The 17,013-nt window shown below is 43.8% G+C and overlaps 1 long non-coding RNA gene across 6 annotated transcripts in view; it reads left to right on the top strand.

Annotated features, from left to right (window-relative positions):
- Positions 1 to 17,013, top strand: part of LOC147356581 (uncharacterized) — a 50,911-nt gene that overhangs the window by 14,960 nt on the left and 18,938 nt on the right. For 4 of the 6 annotated variants that reach the window (XR_015143346.1, XR_015143342.1, XR_015143344.1 and 1 more), the window contains exons 2-3: positions 895 to 945; positions 14,147 to 14,234. This is a non-coding gene — a long non-coding RNA (uncharacterized LOC147356581). Of the gene's footprint in view, positions 1 to 894; positions 946 to 4,867; positions 4,951 to 14,146; positions 14,235 to 17,013 lie in introns of all 6 variants that reach the window. The other 2 variants (XR_015143343.1, XR_015143345.1) reach the window with 1 other exon arrangement.

The raw sequence follows: 17,013 nt of genomic DNA, 5'->3' as shown, positions 1-17,013 counted from the left end.
TGGACTGCAAGGAGATCCAACCAGTCAATCCTAAAGGAAATCAGTCCTAAATATTCATTGGAAGAACTGATGCTGAAGCTGAAACTCCAATACTTTGGCCACCTGATGTGAAGAAGTGACTCATTGGAAAAGACCCTGAGGCTGGGAAAGATTGAAGGCAGGAGAAGAAGGGGAAAACAGGATGAGATGGTTGGATGACATCACTGACTCGATGGACATGAGTTTGAGTAAACTCCGGGAGTTGGTGATGGACAGGGAGGCCTGGTGTGCTGTAGTCCATGGGATCGCAAAGAGTCAAACATCACTGAGTGAATGAACTGAACTGATAGTAGTTTTATTCCAATTTTTTAAAGATATCTCCATATTGTTCTCTATAGTGGCTGTATCAATTTACATTCCCACCAACAGTGCAAGAGAGTTCCCTTTTCTTTATACCCTCTACCTGATTAACCTATTCGCAAGGCTGGGATAGAGATGCAGACATAGAGAACAGGCTTGTGGACACAGCAGGGGAAGGAGGGGGTGGGATGAATTTGGAGAGTATCGTAGAAACATATCACTACCGTGTATGGAACAGATAGCTGGTGGGAAGCTGCTGTATAGCACAGGGAGCTCAACCTGCTGCTCTGTGATGACCTAGAGGGGTGGGATGGGGGTAGAGGTGGGAGGGAGGTTCAGGAGGGAGGGGACATGTGTATATTTATGGCTGATTCACATTGTTGTATGGCAACACGACACTGTAAAGCAATTATCTTTCAATTAAAAATAAATTCAAAAATTTCTCTGAAAGTCCAATCAAGGTCATCCCCCATTATGGTGTTTGTCTCTTAAGAATAAATTCATCTCTGAGTCTATCTGTCTCAGCTGACAAACTGGTCCATTTCCTCTTTGCAGACAACATGCTGTGCAATCCATCCTTTTCTTGTTGGAGAATTCAGAGTAAAGGTCAGTGTTCAGTTCAGTACTTTTTCTTACCCTGAGTCCTTCATTGTAATTTTACCTGTCACTTGACTCTTATTTGAATGATTTTGGGTTTCACTGAGGTACTAATTCTTTGTTAATTCATTCATTCAAGCAATTGTTTAGATTTATAGAAAAGCTGTACAGAAAGTACAGAGAATTACCATATCTCCCCTTCCTCACCTTATATACAGTTTCCCGTATTACTAACATCTTTCATTCATGGTATACTTGGTACAGTTGATAAGGAAGTATTGATACAGGATTGTTAATTAAAGCTTATAGTTTATGTTAGGGCTCACTCTCTGTGCTGTGCTCTAAGGGTTTTGATAAACACATAATATTATGTGTTCACCATCGAAGTATCATGCTGAAAATTTTCACTGCTGTACAAATCCCCTGGCTCCACCTATTCATATCCTCTCCCTTCCCTATAACCCCTGGCAACCCTTATCTTTCCACCATCTCCCTAGTTTTGTTTTTCCAGAAAGTCATGTAGTTGGAATCATACAGGAGGTATATAGCTTTTTCAGACTGGTTTCTTTCACTTAGTAATATGTATTTGAGGCTTCACCATACCTTTCTGTGGCTTGAAAGCTCATTTCTTTTTATCACTAAATAATATTCTATTGCACGGATGTGCCACAATTTGGTTATCCATTTGCTTACGAAAGAATATTTTGATTGCTTTTAATTTTTAGTGGTGGTGGTTTAGTCACACTAAATTGTGTCTGACCCTTGCGACCCCATGGACTGTAGCCTGCCAAGCTCCTCTGTCCATGGGATTTCCTGGGCAAGAATACAGGTCACCATTTCCTCCTCCAGAGGATCTTCATGATCCAGGGATCAAACCCACATCTCTGCTTGGCAAATGGATTCTTTGCCCCTGAGCCACCAATTTTTACTGATTAGTAAGAAGAAGAAAGAAACTGATTTTTACTGATTTTCATTACTATTACTTTATTGTAAGCTGCCTCTAAGCCTCTTTGGAAGTAAATAGGAATACAAGTTTGTATTGAAATATGCATAACAGTTCACACTACAAAGTTCACTTTTTAAAACCTTGCCAAGTAGAATCAGGTTTACCACAGATCTGGCTAACAGAACCAACTTGTGGGATGACTCTCTTACCTCCAGCCCTGGGAGTCTAGAGCATCCCACACACTTTCTAAGTACGACGTGAACCAAGCATTGCTGTGTCAGGTAGAGAACTCATCAGGGGTTTACCTCAACATGCACAAAAATTACAGACACCAAATTTTCCTGCTTCCTAGCTGGAATCAAATCCAAACTGCTGTTCATCAAGACTCCCAGATGTTGAGAACAGACTTGTGGTTGCCAAGGGTGGAAGGGAGTTGGGGAGGGATGGAGTGAGACTTTAGGATTAGCAGATGCAAACTATTATATAGAGAATGGATAAACAAGGTCCGACTGTATAGCATAGGCAACTATATCCAATGTCCTGTGATAGATTATAAACGGAAAAGAATATGAAAAGGAACACATATATATGTATAACTGAGTCACTTTGTTGCACAGCAGAAATTAACAACATTGTAAATCAACTACAATAAAATAAAAATTTTTAAAAAATAACTCCTCAGAAATAAGCAGACAGAATTGCACTTTCCGCTATTCAAGACACTCCAGAATTCTTAATACATAGCTAATTGTTTTTATTCCTAACAATACATTGGAATTATGCAGGTAGAGTATGCACAGCTTGGTTATAAGCCAGAGATTAAAAAGACAGTAGAAGTTCTTCTTGGGGTGTATATTGGGTTACACTTGCCTTCTCTGAGATCTGGGCAGGAGGTCAGAACTGAATATAAACCCAAACTGTTTTTATATTTTTATTAAGATGAAACATGGGTGTCTGGTTTGGGTGTGTGTGGGCTTGTCTTGTCAAACAGCATTAAAAGGCTCATTACAAAACCAAAGCAAAAGAGTGGTCACTTGCCCCATTTAATTTCATTGGATACTTCCAACTCCTGTAGGTCTTTCCCCCCACTTAGACCTTTTTTCTTTTGTTCTCTCCTATTGCAATTTTGTTCTCTTCTCCTTAGTGTTATGTTTGGATGTCTTTGTCTTGTGTGTGTGTATATCTATTTTAGATTCTTGGTTTGCAGTTGCCATGACGTTTTGGATAATGGTCTTTAATAGATATGTGGTTGTTTTCAGTTGCTAATCTCTTGATTTCAATGCATTTTCGAAACCCTGCATTTGTACTCTCCTCCCCAGAAGAGGACTGTTTTTGATATCATGTCTACATCTAATTGTTTTTTTGTAAAAAGTGAAAGTGTTAGTCACTCAGTCTTGTCTGACTCTTTGTTACCATATGGACTGTAGCCCACCAGGCTCCTCTGTCCATGGGATTCTCCAGGCAAGAATACTGGAGAGGGTTGCCATGCACTCCTCCAGGGGACCTTCCTGACCCAGGAATTGAACCTGGGTCTCCTGCATCACCGACTCAATGGACATGGGTTTGGGTGGACTCTGGGAGTTGGTAATGGACAGGGAGGCCTGGCGTGCTGTGGTTCATGGGGTCGCAAAGAGTTGGACACAACTGAGCAACCAAACTAAAACTGAAACTCCTGCATCACGGGCAGCCTGTTGTGTGGATACTTCTAATTCTTAGCAGATTCTTCTGGTAGTTATTTCCCTACTTTTAAGTACAGGTTTACAAGGGTTTCCCTGGTGGCTCAGTTGGTAAAGAATCTGCCCACAATATGGGAGACTCAGGTTTAATCCCTGGGTCCAGACGATCCCTTGGAGGAGGAAATGGCAACCCACTCCAGTATTCTTGCCTGGAGAATCCCATGGACAGAGGAGCCCGGCAGGCTACAGCCCATGGGGTCTCAAAGAATTGGACATGACTGAACGACTAACACTTTGGCCACCTCATGCGAAGAGCTGACTCATTGGAAAAGACTCTGATGCTGGGAGGGATTGGGGGCAGGAGGAGAAGGGGACGACAGAGGATGAGACGGCTGGATGGCATCACTGACTCAATGGACGTGAGTCTGAGTGAACTCCGGGAGTTTCACAGGGAGGCCTGGCGTGCTGCGATTCATGTGGTGGCAAAGAGTCGGACATGACTGAGCGACTGAACTGAACTGAACTGAACTGAAGCGATTTAGCATGTTGTTACAATGCTTCCCAGTTGGCGCTAGTGGTAAAGAACATATCTGCCAATGCAGAAGACTTAAGAGATGCAGGTTCGATCCCTGGTTTGGGAAAATCCCCTGAAGGAGGAAATGGCAACCCATTCCAGTATTCATGCCTGGAAAATTCCATAGACCCAGGCACCTGGCAGGCTACAGTCCCTAGAGCCACAGAATCAGACACAACTGAGCAACTAACACACACACACACCCAAGCGCACACACACACACACTTCTATAGGCTTCTAGGTGGCCCTAACGGTAAAGAACTCACCTGCCAATGCAGCAGACATAAAAGATGCAGATTCAATCACTGGGTCAGAAAGAAGGAAATGACTACCAACTCCAGTATTCTTGCCTAGAGAATTCCATGGAGTGAGGAGTCTGGCAGGCTACAGTCCATGTCGTCCCAAAGAGTTAGACACGACTGAACGACTAACACTTTCATTCTTTCACAGTTGATTTACAACTCTGTCTTGACTAATCCAACTTAGATACCATCTACTGTCTTCCCGTTATGGTAGCTGAGAATTTAGTGCTTTGACACCCAATTATAGTTACAGCATTAACTTTTGGTTAAATCAGTCTTTAAAATCTATACTATTAAGACCATGTGAAACATTGTTCACTGCTGAGTCAAATAATAAACTATGATTATAGTTTCTTTCTTTTGCAACTTCTTGTTTGTCTCAAAATTAATAGTTTCCTTATTTTCTTCCTTTCTTCTTTTTTTGGCCACACAGCATGCAGGATCACTGTTGCCTGATTAGGGATCAAACCTGCACCCCCTGCATTGGAAGTGCAGTCTTAATCACTAGACTGCAAGGCAAGTCCCTTTCCCTTTTTAAAGATAGTTGCCTTATATTTTGGATTTCCTTTGTTTTTCATATCTGTACTTTTTCCCCTCATCCCTTAACTTTCCTTCTTCCCAGCTGATAATCAGTTGGTTCCATTTTTGTCTCCAAGAGGCTCCTTCCTGGAACCCAGGCTCACTGATTGTGGCTAAACTTCGTTCCCCTCTGCCGGCAGGTGCCATAAATTTGTCCTTGGACTTCCCCTCACCACCACCCTGGAAATTCCCTTTGCTCCTCTAAGCCTGCCTTCCTGGGACTTCCTCTTCCTCGTTCTTGGCTATTCAGGTTCCTCCCTCCCCTTCGTGGACCACATCTTCCAGCAGCTTCCTGAGAAAGTATACAGAGCCAGCTGAAAGGTAGGTGCTGGAGTAAGAGAGATGGAGGTCAGAACAGCAGCTTTCTTACTGCCAGGCCTGTTTGGAGGAGGTGGCTCCCTGTCAGCCAGCCAAGGGCACATCCTCCCTCTACACCCTAGAATTAAGTGCACCCACCCAGCTGTGCCGGAAAGCGGCAGCCTCCCCAGATGGGCGAGACCGATGGGACACCTGCTCTCCGCAGGCTGGCAGAGACTGAGGAGCAGAGAGGGAGGGGAGCACGAGGAAGTCCAGTTCCTTCTCCCCAGTGTCCCCAGCCATGCAAGTCATAATCCTGGAGAGAAGGTGTGAGTTGAGGGGCGAAGCGGGAGGATGTGGCTAGGCCTGAGCATCAGAATTTTTAAAGTCTCTTGGGTGATTGGATGTAGCCAGGGCAAGAACCTCTGGCCTAAACAGAAGTGAGCAAGTTGGAAGAAAAAAAGGATTACCTTGGCGATTCAGTGGTTGAGACTCCACACTTCCACTACAGGGGGCACAAGTTTGATCCCAGGTCAGGGAACTCAGATCTCACATGCCACAGGGTGCAGTCTAAAAAGAAGTGAGCAGGTGTTTTTTAAGGGCTCCTGTCTCCAGCCCCCTCCTCACCTGGCCTCCTCTCTACTCCACAGGCTTTGGGCTCCTTGCCTCCACCTGCTCTCCTCCCCTGTATCACCAATCCTGCCCCTCTCCCCCTCTATCACCAGTAACAGCTCAGTTGCATGTTTCTCTCTTGTTTCAACTAGGACTGAGTTTGTGTTTCGGTTTTGTGTTCTTCTTATTTTAAGAGAGATTTCCACCAGCGGAGTGGATGGAGGGGGGAATAAAAGACACTTTCTGCTATCTCAAAAACAAACCATGGGGCACAGCCCAGTTGAATGACTTCTTTTACCAAGAGTTTTCTTACACTTTTTAGAAATGACTCAGAGAGATAACAAATGGGTCTATGTCTTTGAAAATATTTCTTGTTTTGAAAGGGAGTAACAGATAAAGGATCTGAGCATCTGCTGCCAAGAGTGGATGGCTTTTAGGTCACAAGTGGTGGAGGTGGGTGGTACCCAGACTGCAGGCCTCGGTGTAGTGGAGAGGGGAGTACAGCCAGACTCTCTCCTTATGAAGCCTCTTTAAATGATATGATATAGTTCCGTTTATTATGGCGACTTCCCCCAATAACCCCTTTAATCAGCACCACACAACAGAATCATTCATCTTCCCTTACGTGAGCAGGGAGTCTAGTTTTGGGCACTCACCAGCAGCTGCACAATTTTGGCCTAAGCCTCACTTTTAACATCTCTGAAATAGACATACTTTTATGTGTGCCATATGCCTCTAAGAGTAAACATGAGGTACCGATTTGATCACATATGATGAGTTAAAAGGCATTTATCAGAGGTGTTACCATTATAATTCACCCAATCCTTTTTCCTCCAAGTCCAGGGGGAAGTCTCAACTGGGTGGCAGCCTTGCACAGGACATATCCTTCTGCATGACCTAAATAAATAAATTAAAAGTTTCATTCTGCTTTCACATTCAAATAACAATTGCCAGGGGATCAGAAAAAGCAAAGTGCAAACATAAAATAGTCTATATTTTTAAGCAAGTTGTGCAGCTAAATTCATATACAATATCCTGGGAAGGAAGAATTTAGGGGATCATGCTAGATGGTGCTAGTGGTAATGAACCCGCTTACCGATGCAGGAGACATAAGAGACTAGGTTCCATCCCTGAGTCAGGAAGATCCCCTGGAGGAGGGCATGGCAATCTACTTTAGTATTCTTGCCTGTAGAGTCCCATGGACAGAGGAGCCTGGTGGGCTACAGTCCATGGGGTTGCAAAGAGTTGGACACACCTGAGGCACCTTGGCATGCACTCATGCACCACATTTAACTTAGAAATGAACTGGGGGCAAATCACACTGTAGCAGTCTGCTCCAGCTGCCATGACACAACACGGCAGACAGCAATAGAAATTATTTTCTCACAGTTCTGGAGGCTGAAGGCCCAAGGTCAAGGTCCAGCATGGTCAGGCTCTGGTGAGAGCACCCTTCCTGTCTTGCAGATGGCCACCTTCTGGCTGTGTGCTCACAAGATGGGGAGAGAGTTAGGGTATCTCTTCCTTTTCTTATAAAGACACCAGTTCTGTTTGGATTAGGGCCCCACCCTTGTGACCTCATTTAACCTGACTTCCTTAAAGGCCCTGTCTCTGAATATAGTCTTATTGAGGGTCAGAAATTCAACTCATGGATTCAGGGGGACACAATTCAGTTCCTCCTCTCACATGTGGGTTCTGTCTTCCTGAATGAGCAGTGATAGAAAAAGTGAGTGTCTGGGACTGTAGCCAGTGTCTAGTCTAGACCAGAAGTAGAAATAAACTGGAATTTCCAGAATTAAAACTGTGGATCATGGCCAAGCTGATCTCCCAGGCTTGGGGGAGCTTTCCAGACTCTGGGATATCAATATGAACTGCCTCCTGAAAGCCCTAATGTCTGCTCGCTGCTCATTAATGCTTTTGGAAATCAGCTGAACCCTTGTAAACATTTAACCGCTGTTCTGAAGCATAGCTGCCTTCACACTGATGATTCTGGAAGCATTTTCCTTTGATAACTCATTGGAGGAGGTTGATGGAAATACTACATTTCTGAATCTGAAACCGCAAGAAGATTTAAGTCTCTGCCTGTTGGCGTTGAGGTCAGAGGATCTGCCACCACGGAATTCAAAGTTCTTTGTGGTTTGACATAATAGCTACCTATTAAGTTTGCCTTCTGCTTGACCTGTGCAACTGCCATTTAGGAAAGGGAAAGCTGTCATCCATCATGTGTCTTTATAAAGAACTTCTTTAAACTTTATCTTATGAAACTGTTTTCATAATTATTTAGCTTTGCTCCATTTCCAGAGCCTGCACAAGATGTACAAAGAGAGAAAAAATGCAACCCTTTAGGATCAAGCCAAAAAAATCTTCCAAACTAACAAGAATAAAAGGGGTTGGTAATTTTTTTTTAAAAGAACGTAAATCATATCATGGGTATTCCCTGGTGGCTTAGATGGTAAAAAATCTGCCTGCAATGCGAGAAACCCAGGTTTGATCCCTGGGTCAGGAAGATACCCTGGAGAAGGAAATGGCAACCCACTCCAGTATTCTTGCCTAACATATCATGAAATAGGCCCAAAATAAAATCTACTTTATTAAAAAAAAAAAAAAAACAATAACAAAACTGCCAGATTTTGTTCTGGTGTTCCTTGAGTGATTCCTTCAGCATGCATCATCCAACATCATTATGTCCACACCCCTCTACAATGATATCTAATGCTCAGAATGCTGATCCCAAGGCCCAGTACATCCTGAGTCATAATTCATGATGAACTAATTTGCAGTGGAAAACTGAAAAGAGCACCGAAATATTTGGTTTCTTGGATAATTTGCTGACTTTTAAGTCATATAAAAGCTGTATCTTTATGCATATTTTTTAAAGTTCATTATGAAGTATACTGTCAAGGTAAGAGAATAGAACATATTTTGTGTAACAGTTTGTGCACTTGATTGATAATTCTAAAAACTGGGCAAAATATATAGGCTTTGTTTGTACTTTCGCCCAGGCCCTACAAAGGTTAGAGCAGACCTACCTTCCACAACATGCCACTCCAGACTCCTTCTATCTTTATGTTCTACCATCCTTAGCATGTCACTTTCGGCTTTGTGGATTCTGACCTCATGGTTCAAGGTGGCTGCTCCAGCTCCAGTTTCATGGCCACGTTCCAAGGAGGAAGATGAAAACAAAGAAGAAGAGGATAAGGCGGCAGTGTATCACAAAAACAAAGTATTTAGATTGCAAAGATAATTGTGGTTTCAGGCAGTGAATTTTAAATCATTAAATCTAGGTTGAAACACATCTTTATTAATCAAAATAGGAACCATTATTATCAACACATTTTTGTCAAGGAGAAATAAGTTTGCTTATTCCTGTAGTGTAAAGATCCATGCTTTGGGATTCAACGAACTGTTGGAAAGCATTTTCTGCATACTGCTGGTTGTGAAGGGTTTTCCTTGCAAAAAGTTGTTGAGATGTTTGAAGAAGTGGTAGTCAGTTAGTGAGAAGTAAGGTGAATATGGAAGATGAGGCAAAACTTCGTAGTCTAAATTGTTTAACTTTTAAAGTGGTGATTGTGCAATGTGCAGTCAGGTGTTCTCATGGAGAATTGAGCCCTTTCTGTTGACCGTTACTGCCTGCAGGCATTACAGTTTTCGGTACATCTAATTGATTTGTGAATTAGAATGAAGAGACATCACTTTGCTGACAAAGGTCCATCTAGGCAAAGCTGTGGTTTTTCCAGTAGTCATGAACAGATGTGAGACTTGGACCATAAAGAAGGCTGAGTGCCAAAGAATTGATGCTTTTGAACTGTGGTGCTGGAGAAGACTCTTGAGAGTCCCTTGGACTGCAAGGAGATCAAACCAGTCAATTCTAAAGGAAATTAACCCTGAATATTCATTGTAAGAACTGATGCTGAAGCTGAAGACCCCAATACTTTAGCCACCTGATGCCAAGAGCCAACTCATTGGAAAAGACCCTGATGCTGGGAAAGATTGAAGGCAGGAGGAGAAGGGGACAACTGAGTATGAGATGATTGGATGGCCTCATGGACTGGATGGACATGAATTTGAGCAAGCTCCAGAAGGTACTGAAGGACAAGGAAGCCTGGTGTGCTGCAGCCCGTGGGGTCACAAACAGTCGGACATGACTGAGTAACTGAACAACAACAAAAGCAACACTGATTTGCTGAGCATACTTCTCAGGTGTAATGGTCTCGCTGGGATTTAGAAAGCTGTAATGGATCAGACAGACAGCAGACCACCAAACAGTGACCATGACCTTTTTCTGGTGCAAGTTTGGCTTTGGGAAGTGCTTTGGAGTTTCTTCTCTGTCCAACCACTGAGCTGGTCATCACTGGTTTTCATATAAAATCCACTTTTCATTGCATATCACAATCCAATTGAGAAATGGTTCATTGTTGTGTAGAATAAGAGAAGAAGACACTTCAAAATGACATTTTAAAAAAAATTTGTGGTCAGCTCATGAGGCACCCACTTTTTCACCTTTCCAGTTTGCTTCAAATGGGGAACAACCCTAGAATGGTCAACACTGAGTTCTTTGACAAAGACTGGTGCGGGGAAAGGTGAAGGCAAAAGGAGAAGGGGAATACAGAGGATTAGATAAGGTTAGATAGCATCACTGACTCAATGGACATGAATTTGAGCAAACTCCAAGAGATAGTAAAGGACAGGGAAACCTGGCATGCTGCAGTCCATGGGGTCTCAAAGAGTCAGACACTACTGAGGGACTGAATAACAACAGCAATTGGAGAAAAGGAGATAATGGTTATTAAACAGGCAAGTACCAGTGTCTGCCACATGCAAGGGCCAAGAGCAATGACTCCTAGGGATGCCTGGTCCCAGGATTCATGAGTCACGTGAAGTTGCCTAATCACACCTGAGTGACTGTCCACACAAGATGCTACTGACAGGTCAAGGTTCTGATGGACCTGAACGTGGAACCTGGGGTAGAGCTGAGACCACAGACAAGGGGGCCATCAGGGAGCCCAGCGTGGAGCAGCTATGGAAGAAAGAGGCACATGGACCAATGCACAAGGTTTCCAAATTTGTTCTAGAAGGCCACCTGGCAACTCATCTCAAAAGCTTTGAGAAAATAGGAACTTGCACTTCTGAAGAGGCTGATTATAGCTCAGCTCAGATTATAGCTCCACCCAGGTCCTGGAGTTATTCTGAGAACAGGTGACTCAGACTGCCCATTTTTTTGAGCTCCCTCAGGACCACCTCTGGACATGAGTTTGAGCAAACTCTGGGGATTAGTGGAGGACAGGGGAGGCTCGCATGCTGCAGTCCATGGGCTTGCAAAGAGTCAGACACGACTTAGCGACCGAACAACAGGACCTCCTGTGCCTTTGTGCCTCCATCAGCCAGAGCTGGTTTGAGTGGCAGTCTCAGATCTTCCATGTGAAGGGCCTGAGGGGCAGCATTCTGGCAGACAGTGAGATGAAGAGACACAGCAAAGCTGCCAGGCAGGATTTGCACAGCAAGATGCTAGCATTTGCAGATTATTTTTTATTTAGGTTGCTGGGATGGTAGTGGGGGGATTAATGGTAAATTTCAAACACAATCACCGAATCTCAACCTATATTAAAAATGTTTATTTAAACTTTATCACATTTAAGGAAAGACATACTCTTCAGTGTTAGTCATGTCCTACTCTTTGGGACCTCATGGACTGTAGCCCACCAGACTCCTCTGTCCAAGGAATTTCCCAGGCAAGAATACTGGAGTGGGTTGCCATTCTCTTCTCCAGGGGATCTTCCCAACCCAGGGATCGAATCCGGGTCTCCTGCATTAGAAGGCAGATTCTTTATGGTCTGAGCCACCACGGAATGCCACACAAGAAGTTAAGTTCCAACTGAGAGTCCCAGGGATTGAACCTGGAGCCTCATGCTTAATTTACTCTAAATGAATTCCTTTAGGAAAAGTATAATTTATCAGCAAGTTTTAAAGCAATGTATTTTGTGACAAATGTAGATTCAAAGTTAAGTATGTATTGATGGCATCAAAAAAAGAACTGATTTTATAGATTATTTGGAAATTTTTGCATTTTTAAAACTAGGTTTTAATAACTGAGGTTTTTATTTATAGATAAATCACACTATTTTTCCTTCTAAATGACAAATGGGAAGGTTCCAGACTACCAGTTGAAAGCACCCTCAGCAAAAACACAACCTGGGTGTGCATAATCTTTATTCCTAAAAAATGACAAGCAAGATTGGACATCATTGTCCTATCAGATCAGATCAGTCGCTCAGTCGTGTCCGACTCTTTGTGACCCCATGAATCGCAGCACGCCAGGCCTCCCTGTCCATCACCAACTCCCGGAGTTCACTCAGACTCACGTCCATCAAGTCAGTGATGCCATCCAGCCATCTCATCCTCTGTCATCCCCTTCTCCTCCTGCCCCCAATCCCTCCCAGCATCAGAGTTTTTTCCAATGAGTCAACTCTTCCCATGAGGTGGCCAAAGTTTCAGCTTCAGCATTATTCCTTCCAAAGAAATCCCAGGGCTGATCTCCTTCAGAATGGACTGGTTGGATCTCCTTGCAGTCCAAGGGACTCTCAAGAGTCTTCTCCAACACCACAGTTCAAAAGCATCAATTCTTTGGCTCTCAGCCTTCTTCACAGTCCAACTCTCACATCCATACATGACCACAGGAAAAACCATAGCCTTGACTAGACGAACCTTTGTTGGCAAAGTAACGTCTCTGCTTTTGAATATGCTATCTAGGTTGGTCATAACTTTCCATCCAAGTAGTAAGCGTCTTTTAATTTCATGGCTGCAGTCACCATCTGCAGTGATTTTGGAGCCCCCAAAAATAAAGTCTGACACTGTTTCCACTGTTTCCCCATCTATTTGCCATGAAGTGATGGGACCAGATGCCATAATCTTCGTTTTCTGAATGTTGAGCTTTAAACCAGGTTTTTCACTCCCCTCTTTCACTTTCATCAAGAGGCTTTTGAGTTCCTCTTTACTTTCTGCCATAAGCGTGGTGTCATCTGCATATCTGAGGTTATTGATATTTCTCCTGCCAATCTTGATTCCAGCTTGTGTTTCTTCCAGTCCAGCGTTTCTCATGATGTACTCTGCATAGAAGTTAAATAAACAGGGTGACAATATACAGCCTTGACGAACTCCTTTTCCTATTTGGAACCAGTCTGTTGTTGCATGTCCAGTTCTAACTGTTGCTTCCTGACCTGCATACAAATTTCTCAAGAGGCAGATCAGGTGTTTTGGTATTCCCATCTCTTTCAGAATTTTCCAGTTTATTGTGATCCACACAGTCAAAGGCTTTGGCATAGTCAAGAAAGCAGAAATAGATGTTTTTCTGGAACTCTCTTGCTTTTTCCATGATCCAGCGGATGTTGGCAATTTGATACTTTTAGCTTTTAATTTTGGAAAATTTTAATTTGGATCTGATGAAAACAACTAAGAAAGCTGGGAAACCATATTATAGCCAATTTGTGGAAATGTTATCATTCTGGTGGTGCAGCGGTGAAGGATCCACCTGCCAGTGCAGGGGACACAAGAGAGGTAGGTTCACTCCCTGAGTCGGGAAGATCCTCTGGAGAAGGGCATGGCTACCCACTCCTGCATTCTTGCCTGGAAAATTGCATGGACAGAAGAGGCTGGCAGGCTACAGTCCATGGCGTCGCAAAGAGTCAGCCCCAGCTGAGCGCACACATGCACATACACACACATCTTGCCATTTAGCCTTTATTTCTCATCATCAGTGTTTCTTAAGCTTTCTTTAATCCAAGAGGCATTATGGTTAGAAATTTAAAAATGGGGACGTCCTTGATGGTCCAGTGGCTAGGAGCTTCCCCTGTGAGGGCACGTGTTCTCTCCTTGCTCGGGAACTAAGACCCTGCATGCCATGTGGCACAGCCAAAAAATAAAGTAGAATAAAATCTGTTCTAAAAAAAGAAATTTAAAAATGAAAATGATTTCTGTGTACCAGACTGAGGGCCCAAGGTGTTGATACAACTCAAGGCTCAGAGAAAACCAACCAAAGATTAAGTTTAGTCATTGTTCTACTTTAAAAAATAGAAATTGGAAGCATGTCACTGCTGTCTTTAAGGCTGTAAACCTTTGGGTCTACCACGACAAACTTCACTTCCTCCCAAATCTCTTGCTGATATCTCAGATTCTTGAGCTCAGGGCCCATCTTTCCAGTCCACTGACTGCTCCTCTGTCTAACTCTGCTCAGATGTCCTGTAATTTCTGTGACCAGAGAAGACATTCAGCCATGCTGTCCCTCGGCCAAGATGAACTAAGCCTGCGCCCCCAGAGAGCTGGTAAGACAGCAGCTGTAGAAACATACAGTTCTGGGTTTCAACATGCAAACGACCACATTTCCTTGACCCCGGGTGTCCTCGGAAACATTCCCCACCAATGAGTACAAATTCTGCTCTTGGAATGTGGTAAATTGAGAAATTCAACACAAACACCCCAATCTGACAGCCTTCCTTCTGGCCTTTCATGGCATTGTTTATGGAGCTAGATTTTCGCAAATGCATTCCTTTAGGTTCAAGGTTTTAGACTTTTTTTTTTTTTTTTTCATTTTTCCCTTCAGCCCAGAAACTAAATTTTTTCCTAAAAGGAAGCTGGTCGTGGTTCTCTTGTTCTACGGTACGGGCAAGTGGACTGGGTCAGGTTTCAGTCGCCCTGTAATCATCCTGCCATTCTGATGGCCAACCAACTTCCTTTTATGGAATTGCTTCTTCCCCTTCAGGGCAACCTGATGGGACTGAAAACCCTGGCTCAGGCCTCCCACTGAGGGCTTGAAAGGACATGCTTCCAGGTCTCCCAGAACCAGAACCGGAACTGCATCATTTCCATTCCAAACCCAGGGCCCACACCACACATCCCTTCTAAGAGCCAGTGTGGCCCTTCTAATGCATTCCCTTTTGCTTAAATTCAGTTCTAACCAGTGCTGCTGCTGTCTGCGTGCTCAGTCGTGTCTGACTCTTTGTGACCCCATGGACTGTAGCCTGCCAGGCTCCTCTCCATGGGATTCTTCAGGCAAGAATACAGGAGTGGGTTGCCATGCCCCCCCCTCCCCCACCAGGGGATCTTCCCGACCTGGGGATCAAATCCATGTCTCTTATGTCTCCTGCATTGGCAGGTGGGTTCTTTACCAGCTGAGCCAACTCTACCAGTGACCCCAGTGTAAACCACAGGAGCCCATCCCTGTCTGTTCCAGTCAGAATTCTGGGCAGAAATTAGCTTTAGCTCAAATATTGATATATATTGGAGTAGGAAATGGCAACCCACTCCAGTACTGTTGCCTGAAAAATCCCATGGACAGAGGAACCTGGTGGACTACAGTCCATAGGGTCGAAAAAAGTCAGACACGACTGATTGACTGAGCACGCATTGATATATACTCTCTGTCAGAAAAAATGTGGACCTGTTAGGTACCAATGAGATGTGCTCAAACCTCCTGGAAGTCTGTCCCAGAGGTGAATCCTCACATAGCCACAGTTGTTTTTACTAAAGTATTTTATTTTCTTTTCCATGAAAATCTTCAAAGGATTAATACAATCTTCTTAGAATGGGATTATGGGCCTCACACCAAACTCTGCATGAAACATTCATTTTAAGGAGCATTCATCCAGAGTCCTGGGGTCAATTCTGGGAAACAAAGTATCCAGAACGTTGGGCATCTGGAACCGGAGCTAGAGCTCACGGAAACCCAGGCACCAACTTCAATTTCTCTTACCCAGTGAGGATATGACCTGAAACTGAGTTTGGTTCAAGAAACAAGAGAATCCAATGTTGATAAGCACTTTCTTGAACACCACCGTGATTGCTGGAGCAAGCTCTTCTTCAGCGAGGATAATGAGCCCAGGGTATAAAAAGTTCAAGGACATAGAAAAAAAACATGGACTGTATTGATGGGCCCCTTTGTGTCCATGGGTTTCCCTGATTACACAGTTGGTAAAGAATCCGCCTGCAGTGCAGGAGACCCCGGTTGGATTCCTGGGTTGGGAAGATCCTCTGGAGAAGGGATAAGCTATCCACTCCAGTATTCTTGGGCTTCCTTGGTGACTCAGCTGGTAAAGAATCCACCTCCAAGGCAGGAGACCTGGGTTCGATCCCTGGGTTGGTAAGATCCCCTGGAGAAGGGAAAGGCTACCCACTCCAGTATTTTGGCCTGGAGAAGTCCATGGACTGTACATTCCATGGGGTTTCAAAGAGCCAGACAAGATTCAGCAACTTTCACTTTGAGTCCATGGAGGCGTCCACTTTGGTTCCTGGAAAGCTACTCTGAGTTGTATCTCAGAATACAGTATGTCCCCTACATACAAACCTTCAAGTTTTGAACTTCCTAAGATATCAACATGCATTCCACAGTGTCAGGTGTGACTGACATTGCAGCTTGTCCTCCATCTCTTACTGCTAATGATCCTTCAGCTCTGCCATCTCCCACCTCCTATCCCTCCCCAGTCAGTAACTCTTCTTGCCTCTTCACTTGATGGCAGCCCCTGTGTGCCGGCTGTTGGACTATACTATTGTAATTTGCAAGGTACTGTACTGTAAGATTAAAAATGTTTCCTATATTTTTTGTGCTTTTTATGTATTATTTGTGTGAAAAGTATTATAAACCTATTACAGTATAGTACTATATAGCTGCTGCTTGCTCCTTGGAAGGAAAGCTATGACAAACCTAGACCCCATGTTAAAAAGCAAAGACATCGCTTTGCCAACAAAGGTCCATACAAAGCTATGATTTTTCCAGTAGTCATGTATGGCTATGAGAGTTGGACCATAAAGAAGGCTGAACGCTGAAGAATTGATGCTTTCAAATTGTGGTGTTGGAGAAGACTCTTGAGAGTCCCTTGGACAGCAAGGAAATCAAGCCAGTCCATCCCAAAGGCAATCAGTCATGAATATTCATTGGAGGGACTGATGCTGAAGCTGAAGCTCCAATACTTTGGCCATCTAATGTAAAGAATGGACTCACTGGAAAAGACCCTGATGCTGGGAAAGATTGAAGACAAAGAGGAAAAGGGGATGACAGAGGACAAGATGGCTGGATGGCATCACTGACTCAACGGACATGGGTTTGAG

Source organism: Bos grunniens, chromosome 16 (genome assembly GCF_055505025.1).
Source record: "Bos grunniens cultivar Pamir isolate PY7600 chromosome 16, Bosgru_T2T1.0, whole genome shotgun sequence".
Lineage (NCBI taxonomy): Eukaryota > Metazoa > Chordata > Mammalia > Artiodactyla > Bovidae > Bos > Bos grunniens.
This window is presented reverse-complemented; position numbering and strand designations above follow the sequence as displayed.